The sequence below is a fragment of the Herpailurus yagouaroundi genome, unplaced genomic scaffold, assembly GCF_014898765.1.
Source record: "Herpailurus yagouaroundi ecotype Mexico unplaced genomic scaffold, PumYag 218, whole genome shotgun sequence".
NCBI classification, from domain to species: Eukaryota; Metazoa; Chordata; class Mammalia; order Carnivora; family Felidae; genus Herpailurus; species Herpailurus yagouaroundi.
Window position 1 is genome coordinate 1,513,277 of NW_024412449.1, and position 20,599 is coordinate 1,533,875.

The 20,599-nt window shown below is 49.9% G+C and overlaps 1 protein-coding gene and 1 long non-coding RNA gene across 12 annotated transcripts in view; one reads left to right on the forward strand and one right to left on the reverse strand.

The window, feature by feature from the left end:
• BMAL1 (basic helix-loop-helix ARNT like 1) overlaps positions 1–20,599 on the reverse strand; it is a 100,395-nt gene that overhangs the window by 61,956 nt on the left and 17,840 nt on the right. For 10 of the 11 annotated variants that reach the window (XM_040456809.1, XM_040456808.1, XM_040456811.1 and 7 more), the window contains exon 2: positions 7,989–8,061. The exons of the other annotated variant lie outside the window; for it this stretch is intronic. The gene's annotated coding sequence lies outside the window, so the exon portion shown is untranslated. The remainder of the gene's footprint in view (positions 1–7,988; positions 8,062–20,599) is intronic. 11 annotated transcript variants of the gene reach the window in all.
• Positions 1–20,599, forward strand: part of LOC121018194 (uncharacterized) — a 33,784-nt gene that overhangs the window by 11,061 nt on the left and 2,124 nt on the right. The window contains exon 3 of the long non-coding RNA XR_005785069.1: positions 6,271–6,480. This is a non-coding gene — a long non-coding RNA (uncharacterized LOC121018194). The remainder of the gene's footprint in view (positions 1–6,270; positions 6,481–20,599) is intronic.

Sequence of the window (20,599 nt, forward strand, 5' to 3'; positions counted from 1 at the left end):
GTGTCTACGAGGTGTTGGGTTACGTTTAGGAGAGACCGCCCAGTCCGTGACCTGCAGTCCAGGTGAGCAGCTGGGCAGGGCTGGGCAAGGGTGGGTAAGGGTGAGCAGCTGGGCAGGGCTGGGCAAGCCAGAGAAGCCACTGGAGGAGGGACCACCACTCTTCCCCAATGCCATCAGACCTCCGATTTTTCACGCAGGTTAGAAATCCAGATTTCTAGACAATATCTACCACGTGTCAAGTGTTGGCCACATATTCCAAAGTTTTACAATGTCGTGAGCACTGACAAAATACATCTGCCGGCCAGATGCAGCCCATGAATCAAGTTCTCAACCTCAGCCTGAAACTATCTACATTTTCTTAATGGGTCATCTTTGTGCAATTTAATTTTTAGAAGGATGGGAGGAGGCAGGCAAATAATATGGAACGAGAGTCAAGTGTTTGATAAGTAAGAAAATATTTCTAACGTACTTGAGGAAACAATGGTAGTTGTCTGGGTCAAATTCTGAAGAAATTGTTAAAATTTGTTGGCTATACCAGGCATGAAGCACTTGAGAGGGAGAACTTCCCAGGTCCAGAGCAAATTTCCACAATTTACTGTCAATGAATCTCCAAGAACTTACTCGACTATGTTTATCGTAGGACATTGAAAATAACAACATCAAGTACAGATGCTAGGTGTCACTCAGGCATTCGGCATCCGGGAGCACCAGTGTGGGTCATGCAGCCTCTGGGCAAGATTCCAAGAGAGGCCTGACGAATCTCCCTCCAGAACCAAAACCAAACTCAACCAAGACTTAAGAGTCAACATCAGAAAACTGTGCTCATTTTTCCCAAAGCCAAAAAAGTCACAGCTATATTTGTGCTAATAACAATATCTGCACATAAACTGCAACTCACAAAGCGCTTTTCTGAAGCACTAGCTCACTCCTCGGAGCCTTTAACTGCATCGTAGACTTTGTATCTCGTCCAAAGTCGTCTTACAGTTACTGCTAATGACACTACTTTTCAAAAGCGACAATGATAACAGATTATTTGGCATTTGCTACATGCCAGGGCTAAGCACATTTTCATTTCCCCTTCACACGAGCCTCACAGAGGTGATCACGAGGATCACCATCCCGTGCGGCAGGGGAGGAAACCGAGGCCTACAGAACTTGGGTGGGCAGTCTGAGTTACACCATCAGCAGGCACAGAGCTGAAATACTGAAGCAGGTCTGCTGGGGCCCGTGCTCTAAGCCAATCTCAATTTGCTGCTGGCAAGTGTACCCAAGGCGTGGCCAGGGTCCTTCTGCTGCTCCTCCCCCACACCCACTTTCCCTACTTGGTCAGAAGCCATTTTTTTTTTATTTTTATTTTTCCCACTCAAAACTGGTATGAATCACTCCGGGCTTAGCCAGCCTGGCCCTACAGGGCCCCGGAGGCCTGGTGAGGTGCCCCTGGGGGACTGGCTTCCTCGCTGCCAGCTTAAGGAGGGTAGCCAGGCCTGCTGGGGTCTAGATGGGGCTTTCACGTCACCGCTGTCTGAATAGGGTCTGGGAAGCGGGTGCTGACAAGTCACAACAACCCTGTGAAACGGTCACTGAGGTACCAAAGAGGCGGGTGGAGGAGAGGGGAGGCGCCTGCAGCTTGGGAAAGGAGAAAATATTTATTTAGCCAACGGCTATGAAATATCTATTATTCGAGGCCCCATACCAGACCCGTGAAAGAGGGAGACACTGTCTCCAATGTGCACAAGGATAAATTATGCAAACAAAAACACGGAGCAAGAAACACACACACAGCCCCGTTCATACACATATACTCACCAACACAGGTACACGTACACGCAAACTGCATCGTCCAGCAGCTGCCCTTAAGGCGGTAACCTCTGTGCTCCCTTCCCCAATTCCACAGACCCCTCGGCCCTGACTATGCCAGGTACTGCCCTGCCACAGACACCACGCCACGGCTGGTCCCCAGGGGTGCCAGAAGGACAAGGAGGGCAGGCACACAGATCACGATGGCCCTCGGTGGTCAGAGCCATCCCCAGAGTGTGTGCAGGGCCATAGGAAGGTACTGGCTCTATCCTAAGGGAAGAACAGGGTCCACTTCCTTACAAAAGGGGGAGGAGGTGGAGAAAAAGACAAAAGGAGTGGTCCTGGGGGTCTGAGACAAAGGCATCCCAGCGAGGCACAGACCCTCAGCACAGCGGCTCTGACATGGAAACAGGTGAGGGGTACCGGCTAAAGCGTGTGGGGGCCCTGGGGAGCCCCTGTGGCCCATCTCGCCAGATGCCCGTGGTGCAGGGGGCAGGGAGAAAAAGCGGGACGTCAGGCAGGCTGTGGGGCAAGTCCGTGTGGCACACCTACCTACAGGGCAGACCCCCACAGTCCTGGGCTCACCGGGCTGCCCAGTGGAGGGGCAAACCTTCACCCATCTACAACCACACAAGTAAACGAAAACCGGCCTCTGTGGCGAGCACTGCAAATGAGCGGGAGTGCGGGCTGCGGGCACGCATGGCAGAGGGACCGCGGTGCAGGAGGGAAGGGGAAGGGCGCCAACCTGGTCAGCACATGCGGAAAACCCCCGCTCGCATGTCCCGTGTTGACCTGGGCCTCAGTCCCCTCAGAGGGGGCGTGTGGGATCATAATGATGACACTTGCCGCAGCCAACACCTGCCGAGGCCCTGCCACCACGTGCCTGCCCACCAAGCACTCTGCCTGGGCTTGCCAAACAGCCAGCGAGCCGTAAGCGGTATGTGACGAGAACAGTGATGGTGACGATCAGACCCAGGTTTCTTATCGGGGAGGTCAGCGGATGCTTCCTAGGAGGCGGCACATCAGCGGAGGTCTGAAGGCACAGAGTGGGCATGGACCAGATAAACTAAAAGGAAAATGCATCCATGTGGCGGGAAGCTTTTAAAAAGTCCCTGAGGACACCTCCGGATGAGGACAGCAGCTCCAAGTGCCAGCTGGAGCACCCTGGTCAGCAGGATGCCTCCATGGTAAGAACGGCTACTTCCTCTAGGAAGCCCTCCCAGCTTGCCGTGAGCCCCCACGCAAAAGCTGCATGTTCAGTACAATTCCCCAGGTCTGTGGCAAAACTAGGAAGTGGAGAGGACGAAATGAGCGTTGAGCCGATGGCCCCGCGTGAAAACACGAGCACGTACTGACTAGCGCCCGGGTGCGCTGTGCCCGCTCCCATGGGGAGTACAGACGCTGACCTGGCATCTGCGGGGTCTGAGCCTCTTCCTGCGCCACTCGTCGGTGTTCACCGAGGACTTTACAGGGCTCCAAGGGCAGATAAAGAAGCCCCTGGGGGGGGGGGCCACAAAGGACTGCTAGCTTGTCCTCACCCCCTAGCCAGACAAGTATTCTCAGCTAGGTGATGGGGAAGAAAAGCTGTCAGCGGTTAGCAAGAATCGTCATTTTGGCTAATTTAGGAAATCTGGGATTCACCCGGGCTGAAGCTGGGCAGACCTCACTCCTGAGCATTCCTTGATGGGTTATTTTTCATTTTGAATTGCTGTTACTGTTCCATCGACAAGGGAGTTTTTTGAAAGTCAGGGGCAACGAATGTAAGGAAGTTACATTCCTGAGGCCCCAGCATGCCGGGAGACACAGCAGGCGGCCACACACCCACACCCAGAGCAATGCCTCCTGCACTCAAAGCTGAGGGGACAGGCGGGTGGCTCTGCCCAACGCCATGGCCGATGAACCTCCAATTTCAAGTACATTTGATCACGTTCTAAGTCTGTGCAAACAGACTTTACTATCCTTACTTCAACACACACTTCCTGAGCCGGATGTACTATGCTGGTGCTGAGAACCAAGAGTGTGTGTGTGTGTGTGTGTGTGTGTGTGTGTGTGTGTGTGTACACGCGCACACGCATGTGTGGTCCCCACCCTTAAGGAGCTCAGTTTACTGAGCATAACAAGTAGTAAATCAACAGTGTGCTGATAAGCACTTTGGAAGAGAGAAATGCAGGGTGTTGTGGGAGACGGGAGGAAGGTCGTCCCCAGGTCACAGCGAGGAGCAACGGGGGAAGGAAGATGTCCGGAAGACTGGAAACCTGAACTGAGCTACTGAAATGGGGAGCAGGGCGCAGGTCATTCCCCAGAGGGCCCAGAGGTGATGGCTGGTGGGAGGCTGGGCCGAGGTTAGAAATACATGAGGAACGTGCCCACAGGCCAGATCATGAAAGCCTGCAGGCTTACCAAGGAGCTTAGGTTTTATCCTGCAAGCAATAAGGAGCCCTTGGAGAGCTTGAAGCAGAAGAAAGCCATGATCAGATGTGTGAGTTATAAACATCATGCTGATAAGGAGTGTGGGGGTGGAATGAGGGAGGACAAAAATGGACACAGGAAGAGCAATTAAGAGGCTTTTGAAAGAAATCCAAAGGATGAGTCCTAAGGGAAGGAGTAGGGAGGGAAGAGAAGGGAGTGGACAAGTGAGAAGGCACCCTCTTTACTAGGATGGTCACCCACAGAACAGGACAGCGGAGGGAAAGGACAAAGCCAGGGACGACTCGTGAAGGAGACGCAACTTGGGGCTGCAGTCCCAGGCACGGCAGGTGACACAGGGAGACAGACGCACCTGGCCGCGGGGCAGGGATGGGCCCGAGGTGCCCGCGGGCAGTGGACAGCAGCCAGCAGCGCAGCCTAGGAGGAGGTTCTGTGCTGGATATGTAGTTCTGGATGACTGCAGGGTAGAAAGGAGCACTGCACAGGCTCCGCCGGGGAGAATCCTCGCGGTGATGAGAAAGGGACCAAGCAAAACCCTACCAAGCTAAGGACAAAAGAAAGAACACTAGCAAAGCAGGCTGTGGAGGCAAGGGCTTTGGGGCTGGAGGAGAACCTGGAGAGGCAGGCGAGGCAAGGCGAGGCGAGGGAGCACCTACCGAGGAGGGGAAGAGACAGTTCAGAGGCCACAGACGAGGGGCCGGAAAAAGGAGTCCTCACTGATGGAAGCGGTTAGGTGTTAGCAGCCATGGCCCAGCAAAAGAATTTAGGAGTGTTGACAGTTCAGCTGACGTCTGTAGAAGTCTCAAACAGAATTATGACTTTTCCCCCAACAGCCTCACTGTCTTGCTTCATTTCTTGGTGGGGCCTTCTGATGACCCTAACTAAACTGTTGGCCACCCTCTCCCTTTATTTTACTTCAGGGCGTGATCACGCCTGCCTGACCTTACACACGTCTCATACCTTTATTCTGTCTGTCTCCCCTACTAGAAACATCTTCTCAGGAGTAGCCTCATGAGGACAAGAGGCCGTGTCACCTCTACAGCCACGGTGCCAAGAGTCAGTGCCTGGCACACAGAGGTTAAGCACCTTGTCCCAAGCCTCTTGGCTCATTACAAACAGCAAATATTCACTGAGCACATAGGACATGCCCAAGCCATGATAGATGCTGGGGGTGTGGGGGGAAACACCCGGCCCTCAAAGCTTAAAGTGGAAGGTGAGCAGAGACAAATACCAAATATTTAAACAAAAAGTCTATTATAATTGCCGCAGAGCTAGGGCTGAAATCTTTCATGCCTTCCAGTGATATTTCCTTTCCAAGCCCACGACTGTCAACCTTCTCCAAGTTCCTCCAACCCAGGAAATTTTTACCTGGGGAAACAGTTAAAGCTATTAAGGTTTGGTCTTGATTTCTTGCAGAGACCCCACACTTCCTCCACCCTTTCACCAGACTCCTAGGAAGTGGAAACACCCACACTAGGCTCTGAATATTTAACCCGCATAGCTCAGTCCATCCCTAGTCCTTCTACATAAGTGGGAGGAGTAATTCCAGACTCGGGTGAGAGAAAACAGGAAGCAGAGTCACCCGGGGGTCAGATCTGGGTTCAAATCTCCTGTAACCTTGGGCAGGTTACTCAGCCTCTTTATGATCTGATTTCCTCACTACTGACGTGAGAAAACGAACTCCCTGTGTTGGAGGCTGTTGCAGAGAGGACCTAAAACGACACCTGTAGAGCACCAGCACCGTGCTGGGGACCTACTGAGGGCTCCATAAATGGTGGCTCTGAACCACTTGCACCTGCTGCCTTTGTGTCCAGATCTCAAACTGCTACATTCACACAAACCAAGCCAAATGTGACTTAGAATCCAAACCAAAGAACGTACACTCAAAACGCTCAGAGCACAAATTGATAACCTGGCCGGATGACCTGAGGACGTATCTCAAACTCCCATACACGGGCCGACCCTCCAGTAAGAGGTCTCATTTGAGTCTCCTGGTCTACCCTCTCTTCCCCTCCATTGTGGCAAATGCAACTCTTTCGCCAACAGATCGCATCTTGTCTTCTGGCAGGAGTCCAGACATGGGCTGGGTTCCGTGTGCAAGCTGCGGCACAGCCATGAGCACCACGCCGCCAAGGGCACATACGAACACAGTCACCAGCCCAGGGTGCACACAAACCCCCAAGCACCGCTTGGCTCCAGAGAAGGAAAAGAGCACCGGTCGCAGCATGTTGTGCCTGCCTCAGAGCTAAAGAAAAGGTAACTGCGACATGCAAATGTGTACTCCCTTCTTTTAAGGCCCGCACTCTCTATGGGTGGTCTATTTTCCTAGTGTCTTCGATTCTTTATCCCTCATTTATGTCCAACCCTGTGCAGCCTGGAGCCCTCATCCCCCATTCTCCTCCTGTGGCATCCTGTTCCTCAAGGCCACCTGTAACCAACGTGTCACCAAGTCAGCAGCCTTCCTTCAACTTCCTTCTCCATGGTCCCTGCTGCCCCCTTCTCTTCCCTTCCTGGGACTCTCTCCTCCTTGGCCTTTGGTTCTCTTCTACCTTTTTCTTCCATCTGGAATTATGCACATTCCCCAAGGCTCAGCTCTCCGCTCATCATGGGGAGAACTCATTTAATCCTACGGCCTCCCTTCCACACCTCCAGACCAAACCCTCTCAGCCCCAGCTTCAGCCCTGCACTTCCAACTGTCTACGGGACATTTCCTGTGGATGAACCACTGTCATCCTGAATTCAGTGTATCTAAAACCAGATGCACCAACCACCCCTCTCAGTCTCCAATGTCTACATGTGCCAATGATGCCACTGTGAACCACCAGGTTTAAACTTCCATTTTCTTTGGCTCCTGTTCTTAAAGTCTAAGAAGACTGTAAATCCTATGGATCTCCCTTTGCAATAGCTCTTCTATTAGTCCTTTGCCCCTGTTTTCACCACTGTTAACCACATGCCATCATGTGCAGATTGCTGCTGTTCCTTTGAACAAGCCCCATGCCTCCTGTCCAGCTATGAGAAGAACGGTCCTAGCGTGTCGCTTCTGCCGTTTCACTTCTTTTCCCAAAATAACCTCAATGGCTTCCCACTGCCTCCAGGACAAAGTCCAAGTGCCTTAGCCTGACATTCAGGGTTCAGAGAAGGAGTCTGCAAACAACAGCCCACAGGCCAAATCCTACCTACCACCTGTTTTTGTAAATAAAGCTTTACTGGGACCCAGCGGTGCCCATTCATTCATAGCTGCTTTCATGCTACAACAGCAGAGCGGAGTAGCTGTGATAGAGACGGCATGGCCTATGAAGTCAAAAATATTTACCGTCTGACCTTTTACAGAAGAAGTTTGCTGACCCTGGTCTAGAACAATCACCTCTTGCCAAAGGTCTGGCCCATGACTCCTCTGAAGCTCTTGCTCCTGTGGGTCTGTTGCTGAGCCCACTGTCTTTGTGTCTTACGCCCACTTTCTCAAACCCGAAAACCTTATTTCACTCTGGATTTTTCCTTCAAAACCCAGCCAAAGCCCGCCCTGCCATGAGCCTGGGTGCCATGAGCCTTACACCTCCTGGATGCCTCTCCAGAGCATCTACTTCATAAACCTACAGTGAAATTTCACTTCTCCTGTGGATCCCTTCTGCCTGTACTACAGGCTTCTCTAGAGTCTAGGCTTGGTAACCTCCACAGAGCTGTGCCAATGATAACTTTCTTGCCCTTTATTCCAAATACCGATCCTCAACAGCATAATTTGGTAAGAAGGCATCAAACAAACTTACCAGTGAAGGCCTAGGATTCCACATTTGAAAAGTTAAGCTTGGGTCCAAATGCGTGCACTCTAGCCAGCACCACCTAAAGCCAACGAAATAAGAATTCAGCTTAAGAGAGGCTATTTATACACCGTCTTTCAATTTACAGCCCCCAATAAGTTTTGATTTACCATCCTCTCAGGATGCCCATTTCTGTTACTTTGCCCAGAAAATTGTGCTCATTTTTCAAAGCCACTGGACAGTCTTTCCCTAAGAAGCCTCCCCAGTGTCCCCAGCAAGCTGGGCACCTCCCCCTCTCAGTTCCCATGGAACTCTCCCATGGCGAGACATTTATGGCAACACGTGACACATGGGAGCATAATTTCTTATTTAGGAATGGGGGTCCCTAGAGTCTAGGCTTTTCAAGAGAAGAGGCCTGTTAAATTTACCCCTACTCTCACCCCACTGCCTAGAACCCTGTGGGCATTTAGGTAGTCTTCAATAAATATTTGTAAAAATGTGAGGAAAAACAACCCACTTAATTCATTACCACAAGCCTGGGTATTGAAAATTCTGCTTGATCACAATTTTCCCTATAGAAAGGCATGCCTCAATCCCACTGCTTTTAATAAGCAATGGCTTAACAGGAAGGATTCATGAGATTAATGGTCTAAATGCACACCTTTGGAATGACACTCCCCTGGGCAGAGAGCCTTCAGAGGCTTCCAGAATCTAAGAAGGCAAGCCCAACTCCGAAGCAGGCTGCCAGGCCTGCACGAACTGGCCCAGCCTGAGTCCACAGCCTCAGCTCGAGTGGCCTCCCCCACTGACCCCACAATCCAGACAAACAGGCCTGATAGCGGGCCTTCTCTGTATTCCCTCCAGCTGGAGGTCCTTCTTCCCTTCCCTCCAAATTATCTCCTATTGAAATGCCATCCATTTCAAACACTATGTCCCAGACCAAGTTCATGATGGGGCCAATAAGTTGTTTTTTTTTTTTCTCTCTCTCTCTCTCATTTGTGTGTGTGTGTGTGTGTGTGTGTGTGTGTGTGTGTGTGTGTGTGTTAAAACATACATAACAGAAAATTTATAATCTTAACCATTTTCAGGTATATGGCTCAGTGGTATTAACACGTTTGTGTTACTGTGTAACCATTACCACCATCCGTCTCCAGAACTCTTTTCCACAAAACTGAAACTCTATACCCATTAAATGATGACTCCACGTTCTCCCTCTCCCCCAACCCTTACTCCCAGTCTCTGAAACCCAGTATATTTTTGTGAAATGAATAAATGCTGGATAAAGACATGAATGAATCTGACCTCAACCCTCCTCACAAAAGCCAGAAGGGCTGTCCCATAGCACTAGACGCCCATGGCACTGTCTTCATTGTTCTTGGATTTCTTTCAATCTACAGCAATCCTGTTTTGCACAACTGTGTTCTTCTTCAGTGGGCAAACTGTGACTTCTTTTGAGAGGTTAAGCTCTGGTCCAGAACATGCACTTGGCCTGTCCTCCATGTTGCCAGACCCAACGGGCAAGCCTTAGTCTTTGTCTTATAGCTCTTGATATCAGTAAACCATTCCCTCTTGCTTGACGACTCCTTTCACTTGGCTTCTAGGACAGCACTCTTGTTTTCTGCCTGCTGTTTCTCACTGGCTGTTCTTTCCTTTTGCTGGTTTTTCCTTCTCTCCTTGCCTCTCAATGTCAGAGTGTCCCGGGGCTCAGGCCTCATTCTCATCTCTTCTCTGTATGCCTTCAGTCACCCCTCGGTGACTTCGCCTAATGTCAGGGATTCAGATACCATTTGTATGCTGAGGATGCCCAGATTTTTCTCCAAGCCCGGATCTTTCCTTTAACTCCTGACTGGTAGGATATATCCAACTGCCCGCTTCAAGTAAGATGTCAAATAGGAGCTCTGTGTAAGTCATGTTCAATGTCCCAAACTTAACATGTCCAGTGCCGACCCCTGGCCTTCCCCCAGACCTGCTCCTCCAAGTGTTCCCCATATCAGGCTAAAGACAACGTTCGTCAGGTTGCCCAGGCCAAAACGTTTATAGAGTCATTCTTGTCTCCTCTCTCTTGCTCCATATCCAATCCTCACCAAAATTGGTTTGTACTTCAAAATATATTCAGAACATGACCATTTCTCACCCCCTCCACCATTACCAACATAGCTGATTACAACAGCCCCTGCACAGGTGTGCCTGCCCCCCACCCCTCCCCTGCGCTTTGGCTCTTGGTAACACTCCTCCCTCCATCCACAGTCTATTCCCAGTACAGGAGGGAACTGGTCACAACATAAGTCAGAACAGGTCATTTCTTTGCTTAAAATCCTGAAAAGCCTTCCTGGCAAGGCCAATGCCAAGGAGATGAATGTTTATAAAGTAGACCTGCAGGCCCAGGGGCAGGCATGGGGGGAGGAAAGGTCTTCGGGCCAGGGCCCAGCTCCCATCCATCTGTCAAATGGCAGTCCTGGCTGTGGCTCCTATTATCTGATTGCAAAAAGAAAGGAAACTTTAAAGGGAGACAAATACAATCAGTCAGCTTCCTTTTCCAGTTGAGGCACCACAAAAAGCCAACAGCACTCACATTTCTCAAGAAGCACATAAGATATGTCAAGTCTGCTACCACTTAATAACTGGTTTCCAAAGATAAATCTAGCCTTCTGGAGAATAGTTATTACCCCCCCTTGGTGGTGGTGGTGGGGGGATCCTCCTTAAGCCCCTCTTTTTCTTGCCTCCTCCAGCTGGTCACCAAGCCCTGGTTGCCTCATTGTCTCTAGACTTTCTCCCACTCCTCTTTACCGGTGGGGCGGCTGGAGGTGAAGTCCAAATGACACAACTAAGGGCTTTAATTGGCTCAGGTCTCTTCGGCTCTCCTTAGAGCTACAGTGGCAACCTTCTAACCTCTACTCATTTATTTCCAACCACAAACCCAAACACAGTGTCTGTAATGACTTTTAATAAAACCTAAATATGATCAAGTTCTCTGTTTAAAACTCCCCAAAGAGTTCCTACCTTGTTGTACCATAAATTCCTCAAAACATAGTACAGTAAACCATGCTAAAGACTCTTTTTTTATTTTCCATAGATGCTTTTCTTCTGCCTTCTTAAAAAAGACCATGAAGGCCCCAACAAGGGTGGGCAAATGGTCCAGCCCGATTAGACTACTCCACTCCCTGGCTGCAATGACAGGCACAACATCCAACCTAAGCCAGGCAGAGACTTGCTCTAGAACTGACATATAGATGCAGAGAAAGGAGTTGTCCCTTCACTGCAATTGCTGGACTGGGTCTGTCAGCAGTGGTGCCCCCACGAGGAGCACGGTCCATCTGCAGTAGGAAAGACTGATGCCAACATACAAAGAATAGCAGACAGGGAGCCAGACGGCAGCATCACCCCTTCCTTTTGTGAACTCCTGTAGCATCCTGACCGACTACGGAACCAGTAACTCCCCGTTTATGCCTCCACTAGCAGGAGTCCCAACAGGCACATCATATAAATTTCCCATATCTGTGTTTTTCCCATATCTGTTTTTTCTCTTTGCCTGGAATGTGTGCTCCTTGGATTTTTACACAGCAGCCAGACCTTTAGCGCTATGGAGGCTTCCCTGAAGGACAGCACAGTTAGTCCAGTCTTCCAGATGTGCTCTAAAATGCCTGGAAGGCACCCGTTCTGTTGCATCATAGACTCCTCCTGGTCTTCCCAGCCTTAGCTGGTTGCCCAAGCTAGAACCCTCATTCTCAACCTGGTCTCCTCACACTTCCTCGTTGCCATGTGGACTTTCCTCTTCTTGCTTTCTGTCCTACCACCCCCCTCCTTGTCTTCTCCTCACTACACTCCAGCCACCCTGGCCATCTTTACCCTGCTGTTCCTATACCCGAATGCTCTTTCCCCAGTTAAACACACAACTCACTTCTTCACTTCATTCGCTACAGTATACACTATGGTACGAGTTCACAAAAGCCCATTTCTTTTTTCTTGGGGGCACATGGCTAGACTCTATTTCCCAACAGCCCCTTGTAGTTAGAAGTAAACACGTGACTGAGTTCTCACCAAAGGGTGGGACAGATGTGTGCTCCTTCCAGACTGGCCCATAAAAAGTTCTCCACAAGGGGCATATGGGTGCCTTAGTCAATTAAGCATCAGACTCTTGATTTCGGCTCAGGTCATGACCTTGCAGTTCGTGAGGTGGAGCCCCACATTGGGCTCTACACTTATAGTGCAGAGCCTGCTTGGGATTCTCTCTCTCTCTCTCTCTCTCTCTCTCTCTCTCAAAATAAATAAACATTAAAAAAAATTTAATAAAAATACAAAAACTTCCCCACAAGACCATCTCTCTTCTTATTCATCCTCCAGCTGAATGGAAAGCAATCTGAGGGCCTTAAAGAGGGCAGAGCCATAAGATATAAGGAATGTGGGTCCCTCGGTAACCACAAAGAAGGAGCAGCCAAACTGGAATTTTTCTGTACAAGAAATAATGTTTTCTTGGGTCGATAACACTGAGATTCAGGGGTTTGTTTGCTACTTAACCTAACAGCTTGGTCTCCTTCTCAACGAGACCTTCTCTGACTACTCTAAAATTCTCCTAACACTTCTTAGCCAACCTCCTTGCTTTATTTTTCACCATAATCTTATTACCATATTGGATAATGTGTATTTTATTATTTTGTTTTCTATCCCCCCAAATCTGAATGTGAACTAAAGGCAGGAAATTTTTGCTTTTAATTTTTTCCTTTGCTGTATCCCCTGGGTCTAGAACAGTGCTGGCCATGTTATGAACAATCACTTATTGTTGAATGACTGACTGACTGAATGAATGAATGAATGAAGTACATGGGCTCCAAGGTCAGGAGGGCCTGGGTTGAGGCCCAGATCTGCCATTTATTAGCTGTGCAACCTGGGGCAAGATACTCTACCTCTTTAATACTCATTTTCTTCATCTGTAAAATGGCGGAAGTAACAGCACTTTCTTTATCGAGACCGGGAATAATTAAGATCGTGAACATAAATCCCTACATAAATCCCTCAGTACAGTGCCTAATAACAGCTCAGGTTCCATAAATGCTAATTGCTATTGTTATCAACTCAAGGCCAGAGGACAAGACTGGGTGTTAGGCCCTAGCAAGGTCATCGGGAGAGCCATACTTTGCAGCAGAAGTTGAATGGATATTTAAATGCACAAACTCTTCTGGAAGAAATCGTGACAAACACCTAGGAAGTGAGATTTAAGAACTGCCTAAAAGATCCCAGTAAATTGCCAACGATCAGAAAAACATGACAACTGGTGTCAGGGGTGATGAAAAGCGTGCACACAGTCTGCAGAAAAGTGCTACTATGGGAAGAACGCCACCCAAATGATGAGAGATCACTTTGTACCTTTTAAGAAACAATTTTCACAGCAAAGCTCCAGAAAAGAGAGGCCCCTTGCATCATGGGGACAAGGTAATAAGGTTATAAAAATGGAACTCAAATAAACCACACACAGGGCCCACGTGGGCCCAATTTCCCAGGAAAAATAGCAATTGCTACAGCATTCAGATAAGGGAGTCACGCTTGGGCCTCGGCATAGAAAACAGCTTTCAGGCATCACTAGGCTGCAGAAGAGCCACCGGGTTTACCAAATTAGCAATGCCTGCTCTCACCTGCCCCTCTCTGTCATGTTCATCTCTTCCTACCCACACGAGGACACGGCTAATGATACCCAAAGCCTGTGCCTGCTTCGCCATCTTCAAAATAGAGAACCCTCCAGAATGAACAGCACGGTGCAGTCTCCAGAGGCCCGCCCATGGAGACCTTGGATCAGACCTGCTCTTAGATCTCACCTCGTGGAACTCTGCAGTTCTGGGCCTTGTAGACAAAGCATCACCCCACCCCACCCCCACCGCCCCAAGAAGCTCTTTCTTCCTGTGGCTCCTCGGCTCTCAGCAAACTCCCCCATCCCCACCCTATAATCCCTTTCATCTCCACTCTGACCCCTCTCCCACCTCGGTACCCCTAATCACTGGCACTCCAAGCCTCTGGCTCTAGTGTCTGTTCTCCCCCTATATCAGAGGCGTGGCAGCTTTGTGGTTAGGAACAGAGATTCTGGAGCCAAACCAACTGGGTCTGATCTTGGCTCTACAGCAGGACGATCTTGGGCAGTTGATGAGTTACTTTATGTCTATTTCTTCATCTGTAAAATGGAGGCAATGGTAGCGCCCCCCTTGGGTCACTGTAGGGATTAGATGAGTTAATATACAGGAAGTGCTTAGACCCAAGCCTGGCATCTGATACACGCCCTAAAGCAACACTGCTTCAGCCAAACCCCAAACATATCCCCATGTCCTTCCACCTCCATTTCCTCTGTCAGCCTTTTTGTTTTGCTGGGACTGTCCAGTCCCATCTCAGCCAGTCCTTTCTAGTGCTGACAACAGCAACCGCGCCCGCCCCCCAACCCATAACACCTTTCTTGACACCCCCCGTCCCCGCCCTAGCCTCCCGAGGAGATGGAATCCCTCTCTCTTCTCTAACAGAGTAGAGCTGACTGCCCCAGGACTCTCTTCTTAGTCTCCAGTGAAGGACCACCAATTTTAGACTTGTTTTGTCCTTCCCACTCCCAGTTCGTGGGCTCCTCAGAAACAAGGGGGCACTGGGTGTTTTCTTCCAACAGTTTTTATTCCCGGCAACTCAGCTGACATTTGCCGGTTGAAATGGTCCACGTAATCATCAACCAGAGACTGAAACAGCAACGACAGATCATCTGGGCAGAGGAAGCCTTCCCCGTCACCCCAAAGCCACATGGATTCCAGGCTAAAAAGAACACTCAGAACCAAGTCATTGACACTGGTTTGTTGGTTTCATTCTGGTTGTTTCCTTATGACCAACAAAAAACCAAACTGTTTCAGCAAGTTTGCAACCTGCTTCCACTTGGCTCCACAGCAGGATGGTCTTGGACGATCTTAGCTTCCACTGCTGGGAGCACTTCCTGACAGGCTCATTCTGGTTTAAGGAGACATTGGAGGTTTTTTTCCCCCCTCAAAAATCCCATTTACTTTTTCTTGCTTTAGGGCATTTCTTTTTTCTTTTTTTCTTTTTTTATATCATTTATTGTCAAATTGGCTTCCCTACAACACCCAGTGCTCATCCCAACAGGTGTAGGGGATTTCTTAAAAACATCGTGAACAAGGGATCACTGTTTATTCTCCTGTTTTAATCAAAGCATCAAAAATATAGGGATACAGAATTCCTCAATTTGAGCAGATAAATTACGCCTTAAGAGAGTGTACTGGCTCACCTCTACACTTAGGAACAAACAACAAGTCATGTATTACTTGTAAATACACAGCCTTTCACTTTTATCTCATTTCACATTACTGTTACCCTGCTTCTTCATTCGTGGAAAATACAACAAAAACATTCCTAGCATTTAAAGTAAATTTTAAATATATCTTCACGACATTTTTCTTGAAAAAAGAAATTCTGATTCTCTGTGTGATCTTGGGCCATTGCCATTAGCTAGATAAATGCCAACGTAATAAAATCATTCTGCAATACACAAAGATGGCCAATGTAGCATTAGCTGAAAGAACAAAAATTAAAAGCAAGTGAAATGCCCCATAACAAACTCATGGCTTATTGAAGGCACTCCCTCAATAGAATATTATGCGGCCATCTTAAAAAAAATTTTTTTTTTCAACGTTTTTTATTTTATTTTTTGGGACAGAGAGAGACAGAGCATGAACGGGGGAGGGGCAGAGAGAGAGGGAGACACAGAATCGGAAACCGGCTCCAGGCTCTGAGCCATCAGCCCAGAGCCTGACGCAGGGCTCGAACTCACGGGCCGGACTGTGAGATCGTGACCTGGCTGAAGTCGGACGCTTAACCGACTGCGCCACCCAGGCGCCCCTATGCGGCCATCTTAAATGAGCATGATCAAAACTAGGGAGCCACATGGAATGGGCTGAGGATATAATCTTAGGAGTAAAGGGAAGGCAGATATGTGAGCATATGTGCTGAAACCATCAGGGTTGCCCTGGTTGGGCAGATCAGGCCCGGTGTTTGAAATCAGATGCAAAGGGGGAGCCTGGGTGGTTCAGTCGGTTAAGCGTCCGACCAGCTCAGGTCACGATCCTGCGGTCCATGAGTTCGAGCCCCGTGTCGGGCTCTGCACTGATGGCTCAGAGCCTGGAGCCTGCTTCGGATTCTGTGTCTCCCTCTCTCTCTGCCCCTCCCCTGTTCATGCTCTGTCTCTCTCTGTCTCAAAAATAAATAAACGTTAAAAAAAAAAAAAAAAAAGAAATCAGATGCAAAGGAAAGGAGGAGAAAGCTAAGAGGAGATCTCACGCAACAAGGCCAGAGGGAATGATGGGAGCTGTGTGAGAATGAGGCCCCTAGGCACAGGGCAGGGGCCATGTTTAGGAGAGCAGAATCAGAAAACGGGATGGCTTCCCGAAGCCAAGGTCATTTCAGCAATTCCATCCCAAAGCAGGCAAGGGGGATGGGAAGAGAACCCTCACTAGTATTGCAGAATGAATCAATCCCTGGGTGAGTGAACAATTTTCAAACGCCACTCAGTGTCAAGGCTAGTCTTCTCCACAGTGTGGCCATGAGGCCTCCCACCTGAAGGTTCAGTCCCACCCAAGCTTGCAGGGCTAATCCTGACCCAGGGCAGGAGGGATTTAAGGGCTCTGGCCTAGAACCCAGGGGGTTAGCGTTCTGCTAACCTGGCAGATAAAGAAAGTGAACCACCCCAAGAGAATGAGCATCTTGACCAAGGCCTCACAGGGAGTTATGGGCCATGCTGACTCTTAAATCTGAGTTTGCCAGTCCCTGGGTTTAAAGCTTTTCTGAAGAGCACCCTGGTACAAAACTGACTGATGATTCGAACTGACTGGCCCAGTATAGAGTGTAGAAAACCAGCTCATTCCAGAGAAACAGTGGCTTATGAATTGGTGAGCCCAACCAGACCAGGGCAGGAAGATCTCTGTGACCCTGGGACACCAACAGTACCACTCAAGGAGAAAAAGTCCACTCCTACACCCAGTCTGTGCTAAACTCCCACTTTTTTTTTTTTTAAATGTTTATTTATTTTTGAGAGAAAGAGGGAGACAGAATCTGAAGCAGGTTCCAGGCTCTGACCTGTCAGCACAGAGCCTGACGTGGGGCTCAAGCCCATGAACCATGAGATCATGACCTGAGTCAAAGTCGGATGCTTAACTGGCTGGGCCACCCAGGTGCCCCTAAGCCCCCACTTCTAACTCCTCAGTCCCCTGCACTCCGTTGGTTCAGCTGAAGCTCTGCTGTCCTGTGGGTGCCAATGCCCATCCCTAATGGCATGGCCTCTGGCACTGGTATGCCACCCGCAGGTCTCACAAGACAGTCTATCTCTGGACAGGTGACAATGACTCCAGAGCTCCTCTCCACCTCCCCTGACCCTTTTGATTCTTATACCTATCCATCAGAATCCCTAAACCGGACCCCTCCCGTCAAATACAAGGGGCCAAACTCTTGCCCTGGCATTTAAGGTCTCCCCTCATATGGCCCACACCACCTACCAAATCGTGCCTCCCAAGGCACCCACCCCTGCTCCCCGGACCAGGCAGGGGCTGCTCTCCTCTTCCTTATACCATCCCCAGAAGCCATGCTCTCCCCGCCAACCCCAAGTCCCCCAAGAACCAGCCCCAGCTTTCTCTGCTTCTCCCCAGCCTCCTCCAAACACACTGGTGTTACTCACATGGTCTCCACTGAATGAGCCTAAGTTGACTCACACTGTCTCCTTGGGTCCTGTGCAGCCAAAGGGCCCGACTCTCACTTGTGGAATGAGCAAGGCACCCAGATACGGTCATTCAAAGGACTATGCACAGGAGGCACTCTGCTCCCCCAAATTTGTTCTAAACATACTGTTAGAGATTTTGTCACTTCAGTGGTTGTCAGACTCTCTCATGACACCCCTTGGGAGTGGGACTGCAAACATTATGGAGCCAGGACCACTGGTGAGGAATTGGAGAGCTCTTTCCACTTGTCCTGGCTGCCAGTGGACACTTCCTGAGCTCCTACTATGTGCTACCCCACGGGTGCAGGGTCCTTAGGGTACAAATCTGAGCAAGTCCGTATTTGCCCCACAGGACTTTGGGCTCATACAGGGAAAAGAGTGAGACGTGTTCCACTGGTGCGGTGTGATCAATGCCACGGAGGGAGAGGACACAGAAGGAAGGGCAGCAGGGAGCAGAGGTGGCCACGATGCAGTTCAACCCAAGAAGGGGCTGGGGAAGGGCTCAGAGGGATAATCGATACCAATGATGAAGACGATGGCAGCAAGCGCTTACTGCGCACTCACTTATGCTAAGCACGGGACAAAACACTCCACTTGCTTTATTGTAAACTCATTTACTCCTTTATTAGTGAGCCGCTGCTATCTTCCCGCCACCATCTCACGCACTGGGGACACAGCAGTGAACAAAACAAACACTGGTCTCTGCCCTCGTAGCTTACCTTCTATTGAGAAGAGAGATGATAAGCCAAGTAAGAAAGTAAACTGCAGACTATGTTACATGACGTTAAGAGCTAAGAGGAAAAAGAAAACAAAAGGGAAACAGGGAAACATCTGGGGGGCAGTGGGCTGAATGGTACGACTTTACACAGGGTGGCATGTGAGAAAAGACCTGAAGACGGGGAGTAACCACACCATACAAATATCTGGGGGAAGAGCATTCAAGGCAGAGGGAGCAGTCAGAGGAAAGAGCCCGAGCCCGAAGCCAGCTTGGCGTGTTTGCGGAACAGCAAGGACTCTGATGTGGCTGAAGTGGGGCAAGAGGTGGGCAGGTGGGATCAGTGCATTCGGCCACATGAGTCGTGCACTGCATAACTCGGGGTCCAGGGGGGGGACACCACCCACATGCACCAGTGAGCTACGCACGACCCAGCCTGCTTGGTTACCCACCAGGCCCTGGGCTGGGAGATGGGGTCAGAGAAGCACCAGGCAGCCCTGGGGGCCGTGCTGAGGATTTGGTTTTTCCTTTGAGCGAGATAGGAAGCTACTGTCGAGAGGGCTCTGAGCCAGAGGCACGACTTGATTGGACCCCGGCTCACTGGGTCACTGGGCACAGCGCATACAGAGCAGGGTAAGGGTGGAAATAAAAGACCACTGCAGAGGCTACGGCAACGATCACACTCAAGTACATATAATGTTCCCCTCCCAATCCCATGAGGGAGTTCTGTGCTCACTCTTTCACAGATGAAGACATTGAGGCTCAGGAGAGATCTGGTAACTTGCCCAAGGTCACTGGGTTAGGCAGTAGCAGAACCACCGGGATTGGGAAGCGGGGGAAGAGAACGTTCTAGGTGGAGTGAACAGCACCAGCCATGGAGCAGGAGCTTGGCAGGGCCTGCCACATTTAGGGAAGGGGAGGCTCATGGTCCAGGGGATCCAGAGCCCCAGGGAAAATGACAATGGCAGCCAGCGAAGGCCTGTCTGTTCCCTGTCTGCTCACACAGATGCCTACCAGTGGCATCCAAGCCAGTCTGGCTCCTTGGACCAGAACATGCACCTCCTAACCCAGCTCCCTGCTCCATGCTTATCCCTCCCACTTCAGTCCATGGGCAGCCAGAAGAACCTTTAGAAAACATGAATCACTTATTGTTTTCGTGCTCTCAATGCTCCAGTGGCTTCCCATCATACCAGGTACACGGGGGACCCTCAGATGACATCGAATGAATAGATGACTCCCTCATCCCTGCCGCCTCACTCAGGCACGTCCTGTTTCAAACCAGTGGAAAGGATGACTTCTTCCTTCCCTCCTGAGCAGAGGGAGGCAAACTCATGCTGAGGAGTGCAGGGGTGCCGGTCAGCCAGAAGTCCAGGCAGACGTCCTTGGTCTGCCTGGACCAAGCCAGGCCACCATATTAACCAGCTGAAATCCATGAGGAGGGAGGGGAGCCATTCAGACCACCTAAGACGCAACTTTTGGATCCAACTTGTTTTAAACAAAACTGCTTATTCCAAAGCAGACTGGACACTCTCCACCACGCTACGGCCAAGTAAAGGAGGCCTACACACGGCCCGGGCCATGATGACTGTAAGAGGCACACTCCACCCAGCAGCCCTGGCCCTGAGGCCGGCCATGAAAGGCTTTCCTCACCGAGTCGGTGTATTTAAGGGGTGGACCCAATGACTGAAGTCCTCCCTGAACACAGGGAACCCCAAAGTTGTCTCAGAAACTGGGGGAAAACTATGAAACTAAGGTTGGGACAAAACTTGACAAATTCCAGTCGGTTGATATTTGGGACCAAGGGGTAGATTTCCCAAAGGATGACGACCACTCCCGGGGTGTAAATCCAGACCCTCTCAGGGCCACACTCATTCCAAAGCCCTTTGTTCTCCATAGAAAAAGATACACACACATCCTTACATGTGCATATATGCAGATATATTTTTAAAGAATTGGTAACAACACAGAACGAATGAGACTAGTAAACAAGACCCCCCCACACACAAGAAAATTAACTGAGTAACAAACGGCCTTCCTGTAGGCCCTGATAGGAGAGTTAAATGATCACCGTGGGCATGACTTATCCTCTGGGTGGCAGAGAAGTGAGGGTGGGGGGGCTCTGGAAGCCAAGTGAGTCCCAGACTCCTTCAGGAGGCAGGTAACTTGGTT